The sequence below is a fragment of the Schistocerca piceifrons genome, chromosome 5 (assembly GCF_021461385.2).
Source record: "Schistocerca piceifrons isolate TAMUIC-IGC-003096 chromosome 5, iqSchPice1.1, whole genome shotgun sequence".
Taxonomy (NCBI): Eukaryota; Metazoa; Arthropoda; class Insecta; order Orthoptera; family Acrididae; genus Schistocerca; species Schistocerca piceifrons.
Window position 1 is genome coordinate 268976352 of NC_060142.1, and position 21511 is coordinate 268997862.

A 21511-nucleotide genomic window follows, 5' to 3' on the forward strand; every position below is an offset into this window, starting at 1 on the left:
ATACAACCAAGCAGTCTATAACTGATTAATCCCGGACGAGACAAATCCATTACAACTGCACTGGGGTTTCAAGGAGTGAAATACGTATCAAAAAGAATTATCCGGTTTTTAAAAAGTCGTAACTATTATGTTATTTGAGATATGTGCGTGAACACCGTACTGTTGGAAAAGGCAAACTCTCGAGCCTTACATGGTTTCCGCTACGTATCAGTAGTGTGCACCCACTTCAGTTCTAGTAAAAGTGTTGTCGGGACAACAGAAAACGTCTTGTTTTCTACGTTTTGTGCAGTGCAGCAATAATTGTTCAGCACGACTTCCGTACTACGTATGGTATGGATCCTCCTACAGCACAGAGCATTAGACGATGGCACGAACAATTCCGAAAAACAGGCTGTTTCTGTAAGGACAAATCGCTGGGTGGTCCCCAAGTGTCTGACACAGACGTCGAACACATCCGCCATAGTTTCACAAAGAGTCCGTAAAAATCCGTTCACCGTGCAGTTCGACAATTCTAGATGCCCCCGTGTGGCGTGTGTTGTGTCGACGTTTACATATCAAACCACGCAAAATTCAGCTACTGTAAACTCTTCGTGAAGGTGACATACAACAACGTGTGGAGTTCTTGGCAAGATGGAGGATGACAGTTTTCTTCTACACTTAGTGTTTAGTGAAGAGACAACATTCCCTTAAGTGGAAAGGTAAACTGTCATAATGTGAGAATAAGGGGGACGGAAAAACCACATGAAGTTGTAGAACGTGAGAGGGACACTCCAAAATTTAATGTGTTTAGTGCAGTTCACAGGAGAAGGTGTATGGTCGACTTTTCTTTGCCGAGAAACTGTTATGGGAATCACATATCTCGATATGCTTGAGAACTTTCTTTGCCATCGCGACACTGGCAACTGGAAGAGCGGAATTTTTTAAATCAAAGGATTACTGAAAGATGGATCGGTCGCACTGGACCAAATGGTTGAGCCTTACATTTCTGTACACAGATTATGTGTCATTTATGACTATATAGATACAAAGCATAAGCTTAACGTAATACTTAAAGAGATTCTGAACGAATAAAGTTTATATCACAGAACATTCAAATACCACAATTACCCGAATGTGTAAACAAAATACGTTGTGCAAGTGAATAAAGGGACAGGCTACTATGTTACATGTACAAACTGGCGAACGTGACGAACAGGTAAAAAGCAGGTGCGATGGGAAGAAGTCTGTGGTATGTGGTTGTGGAGCAGATATATTAAGTTTATTATCTGATCGCGACAGAAATAATAACTGGCTGCTGCTGCTGCTTTAATAAGCGCGAGTATTTTAACTGTCTTTTGTCATTAAGAACAGGTGAGAATTGTTTTATTCGCGTTTACTACTGATCAGAATTTCTATTAATGTTAGTGTTCTGGCTTTAGTTCCTCTATGGAGAACATCGCAGTTCATATAACGTGAATGACATTTATTCAGAGCATGTTAAGACAAGATAGCATCTTTCTTTATCAGTCTTCAACTGACGGGACACGAAAGGAGTCCAATATGAGGATATGTAATCCACTCAGATATGTTGTGAAACACGATCGTTTTGTAGGTCCAGATATTACGGTGGCGAGGCAAAATGTTGTATGGGTGTAATAACCTTCGAATCTTTGAACACGGTAAACTCACTGCGCAATGTTATTGTGACACTGTACTGCTTCCGCAAGTACCTCCTCAGGGGTGTATTCGGTAATGAGTTCATTTGCCTGGGTGGAAATGCAAGAGCGCATCGAACAGTGCAGGTGGAGGACCTCCTGGAAGGAAAGGGTATCGGAGAAAGACTGACTTGCTCGTTTCCAGACTTAAATCGCGTCGAGCATGAGGTGCGTTGGAGAGAACAGTTTTGGCACATCCAAATGCTCCAACGAGTATCCAGCAATTGTTAACCGCGATACTTGAGGACTGGAACGCCCTAAAATGAGAACACCTCAAACCTTGTGGCCAGCATGGGAGCACTCTGCAGAGTAGGCGTTACCAAAAATGTTCAAATGTGTGTGAAATCTTGTGGGACATAACTGCTAAGGTCATCAGTCCCTAAGCTTACACACTACTTATCCTAAATTATCCTAAGGACAAACACACCCACCCATGCTCGAGGGAGGACTCGAACTCCTCCAGGACCAGCCTCACAGTCCGTGACTGTAGCGCCCTAGACCACTCGGCTAATCCCGCGCGGCTATACGTTACCCTTTGTGGAGATCATCCACCATACTGAGAACCCTTTTTGTAATGTCGAGGGGACCATCAGCGTGATTATTATTGTCTTCGAATAATAGTGTCGTTACTCTTCGTTTAAATGCGTATTCCGTCGGTTAACTTCTCTACTGTAGCATTTCTTTCTATGTATGGTCCTAGTTTCACGGTCATGTTGTCGTCCTGAAAGTGCATTGCATATTATATGAGGAAACATTGCTAGGATCAGGTTCTCATTTCCATGAACCTAATTAGGAAGCCACCCCATCGTCGTTTTTCTGTCTTATTTCACAAGAACTGGCCAGTAGATCCTTTCAGCAAGAATGTGAGAAGCTGTCACCTATCACCCTCAGCGTTAGCTACTTAGCAAGTATTAACAACTTATGACAATAAGCCGCTTGACAATGTCACAGTCACTCCTTGCAACGCTGACTTCACAGCCATTGTGGTTGCCCTCTCGATCTCAGCCAGGCTTCCGAATTTAGTTCAAGGGTAGTAAGGCACCTAGAACTTGAATTCTAGTGGAACCGGTTAATGGGATTTAAAACGAAGTTACACAAGTTCCGCTTTATCATGAAAAAGTGGCAGACCTTTAGTGGTAACAAGAGACCATGTGCTAGGGATTCACCCATTGCCTCTTCTCCTTCGAAAGCATGCAGTTCTAATAAAGTCAAGGATTCGAATTCAATCAGATTACATTCATCTTGCACGACGTGCTCTATTCCTATCCGCAACGTTAGTTCTAAACGCAAAACCAAAGTGCATAGAAATGAAGTTCATTATGTAAAATTACGCTTTACTAGCAATATTTTGAATAACGAGGAGGACCACAATGTGTTTTTTTTTTTATTTTAGCTAACGATAGCTTGAAGAGTGTAAAACTGAAAGGACTCCTACAGACAAAACACTGTCACAGCAGAATTATCGAATGTTTTTTGGCGTCACGAGCAACTAAAAGGAAACTTTATATTCCCCAAAAACAGCTATCAGTTCCTAAGAAAACTCTACAAGTATTCAAAATGTATCTCACTTAATTGCAAAATCCAAATCACCACGCCTTTTTGGCGAGACATTACTTCTTTCCGCAGCAGTTAAAATGCATGAAGTAAGGTTTAGCGAGATTCCGAAGTCGATACTATTCTCGGATGACACCGTGGTCACCGCTCTGATTCAACAGCCTCGACAGTAAAAATTAATTGCTACCATGTCCTCATCATAGATCAAAATTCGCACTGGAACTTCATAATGTTACTGATGCCTGAAACCTTTACCATATTCTGGGTTTTGTACGCTGATGTTATGGCAATGAAATGGACGAGGACTTTCTATTTTGTAATGCTCCTGAAAAAGCGTGAAGACTTTTTTTCTTGTGAGTTCCTTTTTTTGTTGACAACGTCATGGAAACATTGCATTGGTACGTGTACCGATTCTGGGGCAACATTTACTGGAACTAAAAAGGAATTCAAGGAAATATGTGCTGTCTTTCCTTGTGTAAGATGCACACACCGCGGAACGCACAGAGGAGCAACGAGTTATAAAGTAGTACAATCGAAATCCAATAAACTATTGAAGGACGCATTCAGTGTTGAAAATTTTATGAAAGTATCAGCTTTAAATAGTAAGATATTATCCGTTCTTTGCAAGCAGATGGGTTCGATTCATGAACAGCTTCTATAGCACGCGGAAGTTCGTTGGTTGTCTCGTGGTACAGTTTGGGATTTGAAGCATGATCTTCGTATTTTCCTTTTGAACAGAAGTCCTGTACTCGCAGCTCTATTTCCGAGTGAAAAGTGGCTTCAGATATTAAGTTGCTTGGCCAACGTTTTTCAGAAACTGAATGATATTTGCGTATCACTTAAAGGTAGAAGTACTAATATCATCTTACTGAGCAATAAAGAGGATGTGTTGAACAGAAGGCATGGACTTTGAAAAACACAAAAGGAGAAGTGTAACTGCTACAAGTAATTTTCTCTGAATGATTGGTAGTGAAATATACATATCTACTCAGTTCCAATAACTGCACACACAGCCGTTTTTGTAACTGTTAAATTTCACCGCCTTCTATTCGAGGGCGAAATGAAAATGCACAACAGTTTTTAAAACAGTTCAACTCTGATATCCTTGGAGGACTCTCTCTAATTATTATTACCGATATTGTTATTACTATTATTATTATTATTATTATTATTATTATTATTATTGCTGTTGTGATTGTTGCTGCTGTTGTTGCTTTCGTTGTCATCTTCGTTGTCGTTTTAACTGATATTTCCAAAAATTAAACAGAAGTAAGTGGCTGTCATGGGCCGTTTTTGTGCCAAATTTGGGAAGTGCCGAGGATGTAAAGAAAAGTTGGGGATAGGGGGGCTGGGGTGGGGGAGGCAAACAATTTATGTTTCAGAAGGGGGGACGCGACGGAAACAAAGATTGAGAACCCCTGTTCCTCTACATCTACATCTACATCCATACTCCGAAAGCCGCCTGAATGTGTGTGGCGGAGGGTACTTTGAGTACTTCTGTGGGTTCTTCCTTCTATTCCAGTCTCGTATTGTGCGTCGAAAGAAAGACTGTCGGTATGCCTCTGTGCGGGCTGTAATATCTCTGATTTTATCCTCATGGTCTCTTCGCGAGACATACGTAGAAGGGAGCAATATACTGCTTGACTCCTCGGTGAAGGTATGTTCTCGAAACTTCAACAAAAGCCCGTACCGAGCTACTGAGCGTCTCTATTGCAGAGTCTTCCATTGGAGTTTATCCATCATCTCCGTAACGCTTTCGCGATTACTAAATGATCCTGTAACGAAGCGCGCTGCTCTCCGTTGGATCTTCTCTATCTCTTCTATCAACCCTATCTGGTACGGATCACACACTGCTGAGCAGTATTCAAGCAGTGGGCGAAGAAGTGTACTATAACCTGCTTCCTTTGTTTTCGTATTGCATTTCCTTAGGATTCTTCCAATGAATGTTAGTCTAGCATCTGCTTTACTGACGATCAACTTTATATGGTCATTCCATTTTAAATCACTCCTAATGCATACTCCCAGATAATTTATGGAATTTACTGCTTCCAGGTGCTTACCTGCTATATTGTAGCTAAATGATAAAGGATCTTTCTTTCTATGTATTCGCAGCACATTACACTTGTCTACATTGAGATTCAATTGCCATTCCCTGCACCATGCGTCAATTCGTTGCAGATCCTCCCGCATTTCAGTACAATTTTCCATTGTTACAACATCTCGACATACTATAACATCATCCGCAAAATGTCTCAGTGAACTTTCGATGTTATCCACAAGGTCATTTATATAGATCGTGAATAGCAACGGTCCTACGACACTCCCCTGCGGCAGACCTGAAATCACTCTTACTGCGGAAGACTTCTCTCCATTGAGAATGACATGCTGCGTTCTGTTATCTAGGAACTCTTCAATCCTATCACACAATTGGTCTGATAGTCCATTTGCCCTTACTTTCTTCATTAAACGACTGTGGGGAATTGTATGAAACGCCTTGCCGGAGTCAAGAAACATGGCATCTACCTGGGAACCTGTGTCTATGGCCCTCTCAGTCTCGTGGACGAATAGCGCAAGCTGGATTTCACACCATCGTCTTTTTGGAAACACATGCTGATTCCTACAGAGTAGACTTCTAGTCTCCAGAAAAGTCATTATACTCAAACATAATACGTGTTCCAAAATTCTACAACTGATCGACGTTAGAGATATAGGTCTATACTTCTGCACATCTGTTCGACGTCCCTTCTTGAAAACGGTTATGACCTGCGTCCTTTCCCAATCTTTTGGAAAGCTACACTCTTCTAGAGACCTACGGTACAGTTCCTGAAACTTCAACAAAAGCCCGTACCGGGCTACTGAGCGTCTCGCCTGCAGTCTTCCACTGGAGTTTATCTATCATCTCCGTAACGCTTTCGCGATTACTAAATAATCCTGTAACGAAGCGAGCTGCTCTCCGTTGGATCTTCTCTATCTCTTCTATCAACCCTATCTAATACGGATCCCACACTGCTGAGCAGTATTCAAGCAGTGGGCGAACAAGTGTACTATAACCTACTTCCATTGTTTTCGGATTGCATTTCCTTAGGATTCTTCCAATGAATCTCAGTCGTACATCTGCTTTACCGACGATCAAAAATGGTTCAAACGGCTCTGAGAACTATGGTACTCAACATCTGAGGTCATCAGTCCCTAGAACTTAGAACTACTTAAACCTAACTAACCTAAGGACATCACACACATTCATGCTCGAGGCAGGATTCGAACCTGCCACCGTAGCGGTCACGCGGTTCCAAACTGAAGCGCCTAGAACTGCACGGCCACACCGGCCGGCTACCGACGATCAACTTTTTATGATCATTCCATTTTAAATCACTCCTAATGCCTAATCCCTGATAATTTATGGAATTAACTGCTTCCAGCTGCTGACCTGCTATATTGTAGGTAAATGATAGAGGATCTTTCTTTCTATGTATTCGCAGCACATTACACTTGTCAACATTGAGATTCAATTGCCATTCGCTGCACCATGCGTCAATTCGTTGCAGATCCTCCTGCATTTCAGTACAATTTTCCATAGTTACAACCTCTCCATATACTACAGCATCAGCCGCAAAAAGCCTTAGTGAACTTCCGATGTTATCCACAAGGCCGTTTATGTACATTGTGAAAAGCAACGTCCTACGACACTCACCTGCGGCACACATGAAATCATTCCTACTTCGGAAGACTTGTCTCCATTGAGAATGACATGCTGCTGTTATCTAGGAACTCTTCAATCCTATCACACAATTGGTCTGATAGTCCATATGCTCTTACTTTGTTCATTCAACGACTGTGGGGAACTGTGTCAAACCCCTTGCGGAAGTCAAGAAACATGGCACCTACCTGGGAACCCGTGTCTATGTCCCTATCAGTCTCGTGAACGAATAGCGCGAGCTGGGTTTCACACGATCGTCTTTTTCGAAAAAAAAAGAGAATAAGAGAGATTAAGTTACATACAGAGGAATATGAGCAATCGTTTCCCTTTGCTCTATAAGAGAATCCAGTGGGACTGATGTTTGGTGATATTAGAACGAAGTACTCTCCGCAGTGCGCTGTGCAATGATTTGCCTTGGGCGTAAACAGATTAGATGTAGAAACAAGATTGTTTGGTTTTCGAGTGAGTAAACATATGATTGAGTGAACGTAGGAAATTGCAACGTCTTTCAGCGAACTGATGTATCACAAAAGAGTTCAGCATCTAATCTGTGTTGTGTATTAGCTGTAAATTGTTAGAGAATAATAAATACATTTTTTTTATAATGCAGAAAAGGCTGCGTTAAAGATTTGTGTTCGTATTATAAGTTACAGGTTCACACGCACGAAGACATATTTATCGTTTCTTTCTCATGAGATTACTGGTGGAACGAAGCTAAACAATGTATATCCTTTCTTTTTAATCGTGAAAAAGTGTTTCCCATTCACGTCCATCATTTACACAATGTCTATCGTATCTTGAAAAAGTAAGTACTGTATGTGCAAAACTTTCCTGTACTCTTGGAAAGAACATTTACAATTTCCAGATATTTATCATATTTGTATGTTATCCTCAGGCCATATTCAGATGGTGCTATAGATACATAAATTACGTACTGTTTTTATATACGGAAAGCGCTACTCGCATAATATTTGTTTGCGGCGTGTAAATATCTGCAGACGTGAAAACTGAATATTGCTAAATAAAACGTTTGCTCAATAAAATGTTACTGTGTACCGAGTATGATTGACGAGGTAGAGCGGAAGCGATTGTTTCTTGATTTTGTGCGTAAAAATTCGAGATCACAAATATTATTCTGTCTTCTATTTAAGGTACAACCATTTGTATAAATGCAGTATATTATCACTTGTACACATTCTCCTCTACTTTATAACTACTATAAAGGATGTTTACTGTGTGGTTGTTCTTTTTCACGTATGTGTATTGTTGGTTTTTCTATATTATGTAAAGTTGGAGTTAAGTATTATTCTGCCTGATTCACGACTGGAAAATTATTTTCGTCAGTGACTCAGTTGCGGTACTTTTCGCAGTTAGTTTTCCCGACACAATGATTTTATATTAAAAGACACCACCAACATACAATATGCTAGATATACAGCCGTAGGTTACTTTTGTCAAATAATTTTGTGTAAACTGCGACCGCGGTGGCCGAGCGGTTCTAGGAGCTTCAGTCCGGAACAGCGCTGCTGCTACGGTCGCGTGTTCGAATTTTGTGTCGGGCATGGATGTGTGTGATGTCCTTAGGTTAGTTAGGTTTAAGTTGTTCTAAGTTCTAGGGGACTGATGACCTCAGAAGTTAAGTCCCATAGTGCTCAGAGCCATTTGAACCATCTGAGATTATCACAATTGCCGTTAAGTGGGGATAAAAAAACCTGCTGAAATCTCATTACATAAATATGATTCAATTTAATTATTTGTCAAAATTAGCAAATATTAATGCATTTATTACGACCCTGGCCCGTTATCCCTTACAACAATGGCGTTGACCTCTTCGACAGCGTTCCCTTTTAAATTTGCATAAATCATTAACATGTAACACTCCATGAATATAGGAGTTATTACAGTAAAACATTAGCGACGCTTTTAAGTAATTTTATAACATTTAGTCTAAATACTACATGAAACTTACACATTTTCGTGCCTTGTCGCAAAATGGCTTCTTACATTACCAAGAAACAAAAGGGAAGTGTAGGCGATCCTTTTGTAAAAGGATCAGAGATTGCTATTACATTCGCAGATCATATTAATTGAATACAGACTTATTATTTTTCGGACATAATATTTATTTCGTTACGACGTCAGTTTTATTATATTTTCGAAGTTATTCAATACTGTTTTTTTCAAGTTATGAGGCGTAGCGCAGCAACTGCCCTCCTCGGTAATGTCCCTCATACGAAGGACATGCGAATGAAGGGGAAAAAGTTCAGTTAAAAATTTCTTTAGCGTAACTCAAGGTGTAATACATATAACGGAAATTTAAATCAAACAATTCACAGTTTTTGTGCCGTGAGTTCCATTTAATTTGCTTGATGAAAACTTTATTTTATTTTTATATTTAAAAGTGAGACACAGATATTTTTCTTATACCTTTCTTTTTCAGGAGCATATTTTTCATATTTGGTAGTGATCGCCTTCTGTACTTGCTCGTAGTTCATTCAGTGGCTCCATCTGTTTGGTCTGAACCTTCCTCAGCATACCGCGCCTTCTGTTTCTGTTTCCTTTCACAACAGAATTGGTGTGGTGCCTTCCAGAAGCGTGTTGTACGCTGGTGTATTTTTTTATTTCCTGACTTGAGCCATAGTTCTTTACTAATCCTGGTATGAGAAATCACCACGTCTTTCTTGCCATCTGAATCACATTTGCTATAGGAATGGCTTCATGGCGTAAGAATGGTCAAACTTATTGATCGTTTTCTGTTGACAGTATCCGAACTGACAGATCAACACTGGAGAGAAGTTTATGGCTTCGTTACAATTGTTCTAAAATCAGTACATAGACCACTTTAGTCTCCTCAAAGTAATTATTCGATATTATAATATATACGAGAATTCTCGAAATTTCTGGAAACTTCAGTGTAACGAGTCCAAGATCAAGTGCATGATGTGAATTTCATCAGTTTTTTTTTCTTTCAGACTGTTCATAAAAGGTGATAGTGACGGTGAACCACTACATTATTCGTCGTGAAAGGTTCGTCTTCTTTAAACGAGCATTATACACGATTTTCCCTCACTATTAGTATACCTTGTACATGCATTTCAATTGATGTCCTGAAATTTTATTTTTCTTTGTTAATTGCTTCTTCGACGTGAATATTACAGAACATGACATGAACTGGTTTTTTATTCCACCTTTTATTACCTATAATGGTTTGTAAAGATCAATGAAAGGTAATGGATGGAGTGGTCATTGTGGCAAGTTCCCAGTTTCTTATTATTTTTTGTGTACTTTTCATTGTACTTCTTGCCGTTTTTCTGCCATGTCTTACAGATCCTACGTTACCGATAATTGCGTATAATTTAGTTCAGACGTTTATACCAATCACTCCAAGACCACAGACTCATTGTGCTCGCCAATAACGTTTTCGCTCTAGCATGAGGATTATGTATCTGCTGCCGATATTGTTGGTTAGAAGGTTTTGATGACACATCAAATTGTATTCAGTCTTAAGCAAATAGCATTCTGCTGGATGGCGTCCGAAAGAGACCTCCTCATATTCATTTCGAAGAATATTTACGTATTATGCCTCGTTATCGTCTTCTCGTATGAAGTCTTACTGCAGACGCTTAAATTTTGGTGGCATTGTACCGTCGGCTGATTCAGAAACAGGAATGAAAGCAGGCTATGAAGAAATACAAGTTAATGTGAACATCGCTGCAAGGCTTTTATGAAGATAATTATCGCTCTTATTAAACGTATAACTGCAGAAACAACGAATCGAGATACATTTTGGAAAAAAAAATTAATCATCTATGGAAACAAACAGAATTGCGGGAGGAGAAGTCATAAGAGGGCGGGAGTGGGGATAGCGCCCATGACGCCCCATTTGGGTGGGGGTGACATGAATACAACACGTATGTAGTTCGCAAACAGGGTCTGGTAATGGGGTCACCGCTCAAGTCGGAATGGGCGGTCTGTGCAAACCCGCCGCAGAAGTCCATGGCCTGATTTGTCGCTGTCCCGGGAGATGTAGTTGAGCGTCCCACCTTTTATCCATCGTATGGCGATGGTTTTGGCGGCTGGAATGTATATGTCCTTAGGGAAGATCTATATCGTAGGTACAATCACTGTTGGAGGAATGAGGAGAGAGTTGGCGACAATCTTGCGGCTTAGCTCTCAGTCGTCAAGGCTTACGGAGAAGAGAAGCAATGGTTCTCCTCGTCGAGATGTTGGCAGGAGGCACAAAATGGGGTGTCAGGTAATAAAACTGTGTGGTCGGGAGTGCGGGATGCTTGTAACTATAGGCCAGGATAAAGGTCACAGTATGTGTGAATGAGGTACGAATGTGATCAACCAACACTGCTGGAAGGATGGGCGCCGGACAGAACATCCACCAAAATGGATGTAATGGGTGCTCATTGTGCAGTACATTGTTTTCGCGTATGCTGGGGTTCAACCATGTGCTATAATTGGAGTAGACCAAGTCTTCCTTCACACGTAGGGAGATTAAGCGGTCTTTTTTTTATTTATTTATTTTTTGAGTCATCAGTCTTCTGACTGGTTTGATGCGCCCCACCACGAATTCCTCTCCTGTGGCAATATCTTCATCTTAGAGATCCACTAGCAACCGACTTCCTCAATTACTTGCTGGTTACGTTTCAATCTCTGTCTTCGTCTACAGCTTTTGCCATCTATAGCTCCCTCTATTTCCATGGAAGTCATTCCCAGAAGTCTTAATAGATGCCTTATCATCCTTTCCCTTCTCTTTGTCAGTGTTTTCCACAAATTCCTGTCCCCTCCGATTCTGCGCAGTACCCCCTCATTCCTTACCTTATCATTCCACCCAATTTTCAACATTCGTCTGTAGTACCATATCTCCAATGCTTCTATTCTCTTCTGTTTCGGTTTTCCCACAGTCCATGTTTCACTACGATACAATGCTGTGCTCCAAGCGTGCATTCTCAGAAATGTTTTCCTCAAATTAATTATGTTTGCTACTAGTTGACTTCTCTTGGCCAGGAATGCCCCTTTTGAAAGTGCTAGTCTGCCTTTTATGTCTTCCTTGCTCCATCCGTCATTGGTTACATTGCTGCCTAGATACGAGAATCCATTAACTTCATCTACTTCATGACTGTTGATCCTAATGTTAACTTTCTCCTGGTTTTCATTTCTGCTGCTTCTCAATACTTCCGTCTTTCTTCGATTTGCTCTCAATCCTTATTATGCACTCATTAGTCTGTTCATTCCATTCAGCAGATCATGTAATTCTTCTTCACTTTGACTCGGCATGGCAATGTCATCAGGAAATCGTATCATTGATATCTTTTCACCCTTAAGTTTGATTCCAGTCCTGAACCTTTCATTTATCTCTATCATTGCCTCTTCGACGTACATAATGAACAGTAGGGGCGAAAGACTACACCCCTGTCTTACACCCTTTTTAATCCGAGCACTTCGTTCTTGGTCGTCCACTCGTATTATTCCGTCTTGGCTCTTGTGCATATTGCTTACTCTCTCCCCATAGCTTATGCTCCCCATAGCCTACCCCTCTTTTTTCAGAATTTCTACAATCTTACACTATTTGACGTTGTCTAACGCTTCTTCCAGGTCGACAAATTCTATATACGAGTCTTGATTTCTCTTTACTCTTGCTTCCATTATCCACTGCAATGTCAAAATTAGGTCCCTGGTGCCTTTACCTTTCCCAAAACCCAACTGATCGTCATCTAACATATCTTGAATTTTATTTTCCATTCTTGTCTACGCTATTCTTGTCAACAACTTGGATGCATGAGCTGTTAAGTTTCTGGGCGATAATTCTCGCACTTATCAGCTCTTGCAGTCTTCAGAATTGTCTGGATGATATTTTTCCGAAAGTCAAATCGTATGTCGCCAGGCTCATACATTCTACACACCAACGTGAATAGTCGTTTTGTTGCTAACTGCCCCAATGGTTTTAGAAATTATAATGGAATGTTACCTATCCCTTTTGCATCATTTGATCGAAAGTCCTCCAAAAGTGTCTGATCATAATACTAGATCTCCTGTCTCGACTCCTGTTTCTTCTTCTATCAAATGAGACATATCTACCCCTTATAGCGGCCGTCAATGTGCTCTTTACATCGATCCGCTTTCTCCTCTGCATTTGACAGTGGAATTCCCGTTGCAGTGTTGATGTTACCAAGCTTGCTTTTAATTTCACCTAAAGTTTCTTATATGCTGAATTAGTCCTTCCGACAATCATTTCTTCTTTGATTTCTTTACATTTTTCATGCAGCCATTTCGTCTTAGCCTCCATGCACTTCCTACTTATTTCATCCCTCAGCGACTTGTGTTTCTGTATTCCTGAATTTCCAAGAACATTTTCGTTCTTTCTTCTTTCATCGATCAGCTGAAATGTTTCTTCTGTTACCCATGGTTTCTTCTCAGTTATCTTTTTGTGCTTATTGTTATACCGGAGCCAAGGTAGCCCCTGAAGGCAGGCAACCCATATTACATCACAGAGGACGAGGTTGTCTATGCCCAAGGTGTAGCAAAAGCACCTTGGTAAACACCGGCTATTTTCATACAAGATAATGGAAACAGACATTCCGATCACTACTTCCTGCAGGGAGAGCTCGAGCCACAGCCTGCAGGAAGTATCAATACACCAAAACCTGATTGGCAGGAGGCAGCTATTTAAAAGCTAAAACCAGCACCAAAGTTCAGTTCACGCCAGCTGCGGACCGTTGAAGATAACGTCTTCGTCTCTGAATTGGACTGTTACTAGTGTGTGTGTGTGTGTGTGTGTGTGTGTGTGTGTGTTACCGTGAACTTTTGTGGAAATTTGAAGTGAACTTTTGTTTGCCTCAATTAGGAGACTTTTACTGGCATCGTTATTATTACCTTTCGTTTGTTGTTGAGTCATCAACATTGTGAACTTAAAAGTTCAATAAAAGTTGTGTTTGTGAAAAATTGTGAATGGTAAGTCACAACACCTATGTTTTTTCTTTCTGTGATTGCCTTTTTACACATTTCCATTCTTCTTTAACTGTACTGCCTACTGAGCTATTCCTTATTGCTGTAACTATAGCCTTAGAGAACTAGGGTTTTCCGTCATTCCTTGGTACTGCTGTATCCCACTTCTCCCTGACATATCTCTTAAACCTGAGCCTACCCTTGATGGCTACCACATTGTGATCTAAGTCTATGTCTGCTCCTGGGTACGCCTCATAGTCCAGCTTCAGATTTCGTAATCTCTGTTTGACCATGACGTACCCTAATAAAATCTCCCCGTACCACTCCGCCTTTTCCGAATATACCTCCTCCTCTTGAGGTTTTTGAACAGAGAATTCGCTATTACTAGCTGAAATTTATTACAGAACTCAATTAGTCAGTCTCCTCTCTAATTCTTTGTCCTGAGCCCATATTCTCTGGTAATCTTTTCTTCTACTCGGTCCCCTATAACTGCATTCTAGTCCCCTATGACTATTAGATTTTCATTTCCCATTACGTATTGCATTACCCTTTCAATATCATCATTAGTATCTCTGTCTCTTCACCTTCCACCTCTACGTCAGCCTGAACTATTGTTGTCAGTGTTGGTTTGCTGTCGATTCTTAACTGTTCACAGTAACACACTCTCTGCCCTGCCTTCCTATTCATAACGAATACTATTACAGTTATACAGTTTTCTGTTACTGTTATTACCATACCCTCATATCAACAGAAATCCGTGTCTTCTTTCACAATGTTCAAATGTGTGTCAATTCCTAAGGGACCAAACTGCTGAGGTCATCGGTCCCTAGACTTACACACTACTTAAACTAACGTAAACTAACTTATGCTAAGAACAATACACACACCAATACCCAGGGGAGGACTCGAATCTCCGGAGCGAGGGCCCATGTAATCCGTGACGTATCGCCTCAAACCACGCGACCACTCCGCGCGCCTGTGTTCTTTCTATTTCACTCCACTGGGCCTTACTATGTCTAGACTGAGCCTTGGCTTTGCCTTTTCTAATTCTCTATCTTCCGTACAACGTTCAAGCTTCTGACATTACACGCCCCGTCTCGTAGAATATTATCCTTTCTTTGGTTATCCAATCTTTTACTCATGGTCACGTCTGCATTGGCAGTCCTCTCGCGGAGATGGTAATGCTGGTCTATTCCGGAATATTTGCCAATGGACATATAATCAAGATACTTTTTGAATTACAGGCCACATGTACTGTGGATAAACTTTATGTGCCTTAATTCATACAGAACCTTAATGATTTTTCCCGCGGTCAGATACTAGAAGTAGGTCGCTTGCAAGCAGTGTCGAATAGTGAGCAGTAGGGATAGGACTTGTGTAACAAGCATCGGTTTCGAACCAACATGCCGACTGAGGCAGATCAACTGCTGAAGAAGGTCGAGACCGCGGAATAGATCGTTGGAGATCTTCCAGTGAACACCCTGCAAGGTGTGCCGAAAATTAGTGGCTGTCGTACATTGTGTACTGGGGGGGACGAAAATACCCAGAAATTTTATGATCTGCACCCGCGGGAAGAATGGTAGTTCACCATTGGGGAAGCCGCATACTGTTAGCAGGGCTGCAGATTTATTCACGTTCATCGGGTTGCCTTCCGCTGCGCCTTATGTCATGACAGCTTTAGCGGTCTGTCGTGTTCCTGCTCTCGTGCAAACAAAGAGCAGCAGATCGTGAGCTCGATAACGAAATGTACGCTGTTGTAGCGTTAGTGCCACGAGCATAGATTTGAGGTTCCGAATGAGAGAATGCGTATTGCAGGGTCCATAGCGGACAGCCTAGTTAAATAGATCCCGTACTGGAACTCTACTCGTTGAGCAACGGTTGACTTGTATGCGGCAGACAGCATTGTCATAAATGTTATTTATGATGCAGAGGAATGGGGGTGGCGAACCCATCGATGAGCCATCATGGAGAATAAGAAACCTTAATGTTCTTTGTTAGTATACACTATCAAAACTGATTGCGTTCATAGCTGCCCAAAGCTGGAATGTCGAAGCTAGTGCTATCACATCACGACATTCGCTGGTTGCTGTCTGCATATTAATCTGTTGACCTGGGGCATTTGTTTTCGTGAATGGATATTGGGAAGAAGGGGACGAAAAACGCGCCACTAAAATGCGGGCAAATATTTTGTAGTCCACATTAAGGGGGGTAAGCGGACAGTAATCGATGATCGCCCACCATGGCATGGCTTATACAGTATATAGGAATGACGATGCCTGTGACAAAGCTGGGAGGGATAAAATGGCCTTGCGTGAAAAGTTCTTGAAATATGCTGGTCCGACTCGAGCCCATTAACGTCCGAAAGGCACGATAGAACTCTACTGGCAGACAATCCATATTACGAAATTTGTTATTGGCATCCTTGCCGATGACAGCTCCCACAATGACCCTGGTGATCAGTTCTATTAGTTTAGTATTCTCTCCGTCGGGGATAATGCGAGCTATGTAAAACAAGACCTGACCAGTTGCTGGTGGTCAGTAATCCCAGCGGCATAGATATCCCGGTAGTGATCGGTGAAGACGCTGACTATTTCAGATTGTTGGGTGAGGGTCTGTGGCTGTAGCGTGACGAGTTTTGTTAAGTGCTGTCTCTGTCGTAGTCGGTCGTCGGTTGCGATATGACTAATGGTATGTACATCGTGGTCCATTGAGTCCTGTAGACGCATTCTCGCGAGGACTCCTTGACGACGAGGTCTGGCTATCGTTACTGCGCTCGCCTTAATCTGAATGGTTGAGTCAGATACCAGTGTGACTAAGTCTCGGAGGACGGCGTAGTAGTAGGTACTTGTTTGTCAGCACTATTCAACCATGTCCTTCGCTTATCGCCACAGGGTTTGCTGTAAGAATGGGTTCGTACACACTAACTGTCACCCTAAGGCGTTCTGTCAGTGGATAGTCGCCGTTCGCACGTCTTACAAGTCTCTATTACGCGTCGTTAACATTCCGCCTCCTGGAGATGTGTGGGTCCATTTTCCATGACGTACGGCTACGCCAGACTTGTTGCGATTTGAGGAGAATCGTGCAGATGTATGCACTGTGGTCTGAGAAAGCCAGCAGCCACGATTCTGCGTCTTGGACATCAGACGCTAGCTTCCCGAACACGCAAATTCTATAGAGTTGACTTTCCGAATGGCTTGTTTGATATGAGGGGCCATGGGCATTGCCAGACTCCTCCTGCTATGTGTCGCTGAAAGGAAAATCTCGGACGATCATGCGAGGTTCTTGACAGGTGTTACAGTGAGGCGTCTGATTTTTTTCTGTGCAAATAAAAGTTACAGTCCCCTCCAGATTTGCAAATGCATAACGCCTTAAGAAGAACAAGGCAGTGTCTTCGGACAAGACTGTGGCTCTCTCCCGTCGTCAGGTGGAACCAGACGCGGCGTAGATGTTGAAGATACGCATGTCCATACTGGTGAAGCCTCGTGCTGTTTGGGGAATGGTGAGATCCGTAACGGATATTCCTTTACGAATGTATGCACCCACGCACCAGCCAAAGGGATCACCAGCAGTGGTGTAATTCATGCACCCGGCAACGTGAGGCAGAGAAGCCAATTGTGCTTCCTGTAGGAACGCATTGTCAAAGTCAGATGCCCAGATCGTGTTGAAAGTTGGACGTTAATATTTATCTGGAAAATTGGCTACTTATTCTGCTGTGACGTGTTATTATTGTGAGTAGTAGCGAACGAACTGTTGAGAGGAGTCGAAAGGCGACGGTCTGCGGGTGCGGTGGAGGGAAGCCACACGACATGAGAGATCGCAGCCTGCCGTCCTCGTGCTAGTAGCGCCGGAGGAGACTTTGATATTAATTGAGGGTTTTTGGAATGTGCCTTATGGCTGCACGTAGTTGTTGTTCGTTTGCGCACTCCACGGATTTTATCAGATTTGTGTATGCATACATTGAGAGTAATATTCGTATCTTTATCGTGGCCAGAGACGTGTTTATTGATTATAGACATTGTGGAATAATTAAAGATATTGGTAATCATATAGTCGAACAAAGGAAAAGATCTGTGTAAAGTATGTCAGTCTTTAAATCATCCGTTTTGTGAATGTAGTAAATGAAAGTCTTTATTGGATTCTTTCATTTATTACACAGCTTAAGCCTTATTGACCAAACCCATTCTGAACATTGGATTTCTACAAAAAAATGGCAGTAGTTTGTTTCAGTAGTTTTGACCATGCATTGCACTCTGCCTGGATCGCTGTATTTCTTTTGAATTATTTTGGCATGTTGCTTGTTACGCAGTTGCAGTGGCAACACGTGTAACTGGTCTGTTGCATTCAAGAGTACTGCAATATAGTTGTTCAGGACATTATAGAATATTTTAAAACTCGTAGTCAGATACCAGGGAATTGATTTTTGTAATTTGTAGAAAGATGAATTAATTTCTGATGGAATTTCACACATTTCCGTACGTTACGTCTTTCAGCAAAACAGATAATAATTGCAGAAAGCCGGCCGGGGTGACCGAGCGGATCTAGGCGCTACAGTCAGAAGCCGCGTGACAGCTACGGTCGCAGTTTCGAATCCTGCCTCGGGTATGGATGTGTGGATGTCCTTAGGTTAGTTAGGTTTAGGTATTTCTAAGTTCTAGGGGAGAGGATGTAAAATGTAGGCTGGCAATGGCAAGGAAAGCGTTTCTGAAGAAGAGAAATTTGTTAACATCGAGTATAGATTTAAGTGTCAGGAAGTCATTTCTGAAAGTATTCGTATGGAGTGTAGCCATGTATGGAAGTGAAACATGGACGATAAATAGTTTGGACAAGAAGAGAATAGAAGCTTTCGAAATGTGGTGCTACAGAAGAATGCTGAAGATTAGATGGGTAGATCACATAACTAATGAGGAAGTATTGAATAGGATTGGGGAGAAGAGAAGTTTGTGGCACAACTTGGCCAGAAGAAGGGATCGGTTGGTAGGACATGTTCTGAGGCATCAAGGGATCACCAATTTAGTATTGGAGGGCAGCGTGGAGGGTAAAAATCGTAGAGGGAGACCAAGAGATGAATACACTAAGCAGATTCAGAAGGATGTAGGTTGCAGTAGGTACTGGGAGATGAAAAAGCTTGCACAGGATAGAGTAGCATGGAGAGCTGCATCAAACCAGTCTCAGGACTGAAGACCACAACAACAACAACAACAAGTTCTAGGGGACTGGTGACCTCAGAAGTTAAGTTCCATAGTTCTTAGAGCCATTTGAACCAACCAATTGCAGAAATATATTGAAGTTTAATTAAAACCTGGCGCCGAACTGACGTGGTTGATATAGATCGTTGCAATCTTGTATGACTTGTGGAGAGGTAACGGGAGGATTGATATCATGTTTTAAGTAATCGAGGGCGAAAAAGAAGGTCTAAACCGTCCTGTCCAGCCTCCCAGATTGGAGCCTAGGTATTTTAGGTCGTGACCGCTAGAAGCGTTGTTCCAGACCATGAATCGGAGTCGATTTTGATGTCGCCGCTGCAGATGGAAGAGTGGAGTCTTGGCGAATCATCCGTCTTATCCGGCGGTATAGGGTGCTTCACTGATGAATAAGCATCCACAGGAAACGAGGTGCCTTCTGTTCCGATAACCGACTCACTTGCTGTAGGGCTGGTGGCTTCAGTCGATTCTTGGTCGTCTTCCATGGTAAATGCAAGTGATGCGTCATCGTGAGGGCAGGCATCCCGACTGGAGACAGTGCGACGTCTGTATTTGTAGCACTTGAGTGTCCGGCCTTCCATGTCGGCAGTGAATTGTGTCTTACTGTCAGAAAGGCTGTCACCTATACTGTCAGTAATGTAAACTCCATCGGTCGTCTAATGGATGATCCCGCTTCTGGAGGCAATGGTGCCGGTGGTGTGGTGTCTACAGGGCTGATTCTTGCTTTGTAGGCTGTGCAACGATGGTATCGGTGGCGTCCTATAAGGGCGCCAATACAGGTTCCAGGCATCGGTGCGATGTTGCAGGAGCGACGAAGGAGACTTGAAGGGATATTGGTTGTGACGCGGGCCTCACGTCACAGGCTGGCAGTTTTGTGATGCCAGTCTGGAGACATTCTGACCTACATTCCCTTCCTTACCGCATACTGACCAAGTCCGCGGTTTGCAGTCGTAAATGACAAACGCGCGGCAGCCGAATATCTGGAGGTAGGATGGCACATGACGAAGGAGGTCTATGGCTATTTGGCGGACGCCACTGAGGACCGGATATAGCCGAAATTGCACCTCCAATTCGGGTACATGGCCGTCAAAGGGGCCATAACGACACAAGGCGTTCATGCCGTTAGCCGCTGGAAGTTAGAATGGCAATTCAAAGCCTCGAATTGGTCGCATGCGTGATCCTCCGCGATCTACCGTCACCTGCCCGATGCTATCGTCGGTATGGCAGAAACGACGTGCTATACAGCTACTGCAGGCAATTGTCTTCGAGGGGGAGGATTAGGCCAAAGTAGGGGTTGAACATCATTATTCGTGATCAAAACATTTGTTTAACATTTAATGCTTAAAGGATCAATCAAACAAATTAAGAAAAATTTACTTGTAATCTTTCAACAACTAACTAAAAAACCACAATAAGAACAACCATAACAAGTCTGAACAGTATTTCTTGAATATGTGCGTCCTTAACATGTGCTGCAGCGTCTACTTTGCCTTCAAGTAAGGCTTTAATACAGTGTCACACCGTCCCATATTATACTGTTAAAACGCAGGAAACCCGAAAAGTTGTGTATGGTTATGAAATTTGTATGTTCATAGTTAGCAAATAAGTTTCGCACTTCACAGTTGTGGAAGAAAATTGATTCAGCAACCCACATCACAGAGATAAGGAAATTTGTTGTAGTTCCTTGAGAATTATTTTCTTACCATTAAGTTTCAATTCCTATAATGAGACACAATGTAATTATTTGGACACCAAAACATTTTAGAAAAAGCTTATGTAACAGAAGAATGATCCAAAAATTTTATGCAGTACGTGTGCTTCAACACGACATCTACAACAAGAAGAATTTGTGTGACGAACATCTGAACAACTCAGCTTACCGAATTTTTTGACAGCCAGTTTACTGATGAACAATTTGCTTGGTATCGTGGAAAGTTTCACAACACCACTCACCAAAGAAATGAAAATTTACTAATACAATGATCTTAATGTTTGCATTCAGTTCTCCAAAAGAACAGATACACACTTTCGAAAAACACAGGACAGGTACAATGATGCATCAAGCAAACTTTCTTTCTTTTGCTTCGTGAGTAGTGTTGATCAAGAGGCAGCACAATCCACGACCTCAGAATCCGACCGACTGTACCCAGGTAGTTACTCAGCGTAAAACGGCTACAGAAACCTCCCAGATAATCGAGACGATTTTGCGTATGGCGCTAGTAACTGATAGTATTACCTGGCAAGAAAAAGGATCTTTACGTTCAACAAGTTAATAAATCATAAATGATCTTTAACCCCTCAGTCATGAAACTGAACATAATATGGCTAAGAGGGTAATTACACATGAACATATACACATAGCAATAAAGGGGCAGAAATCCAGCTCCCCCCCCCCCCCCAGTATTAACAGC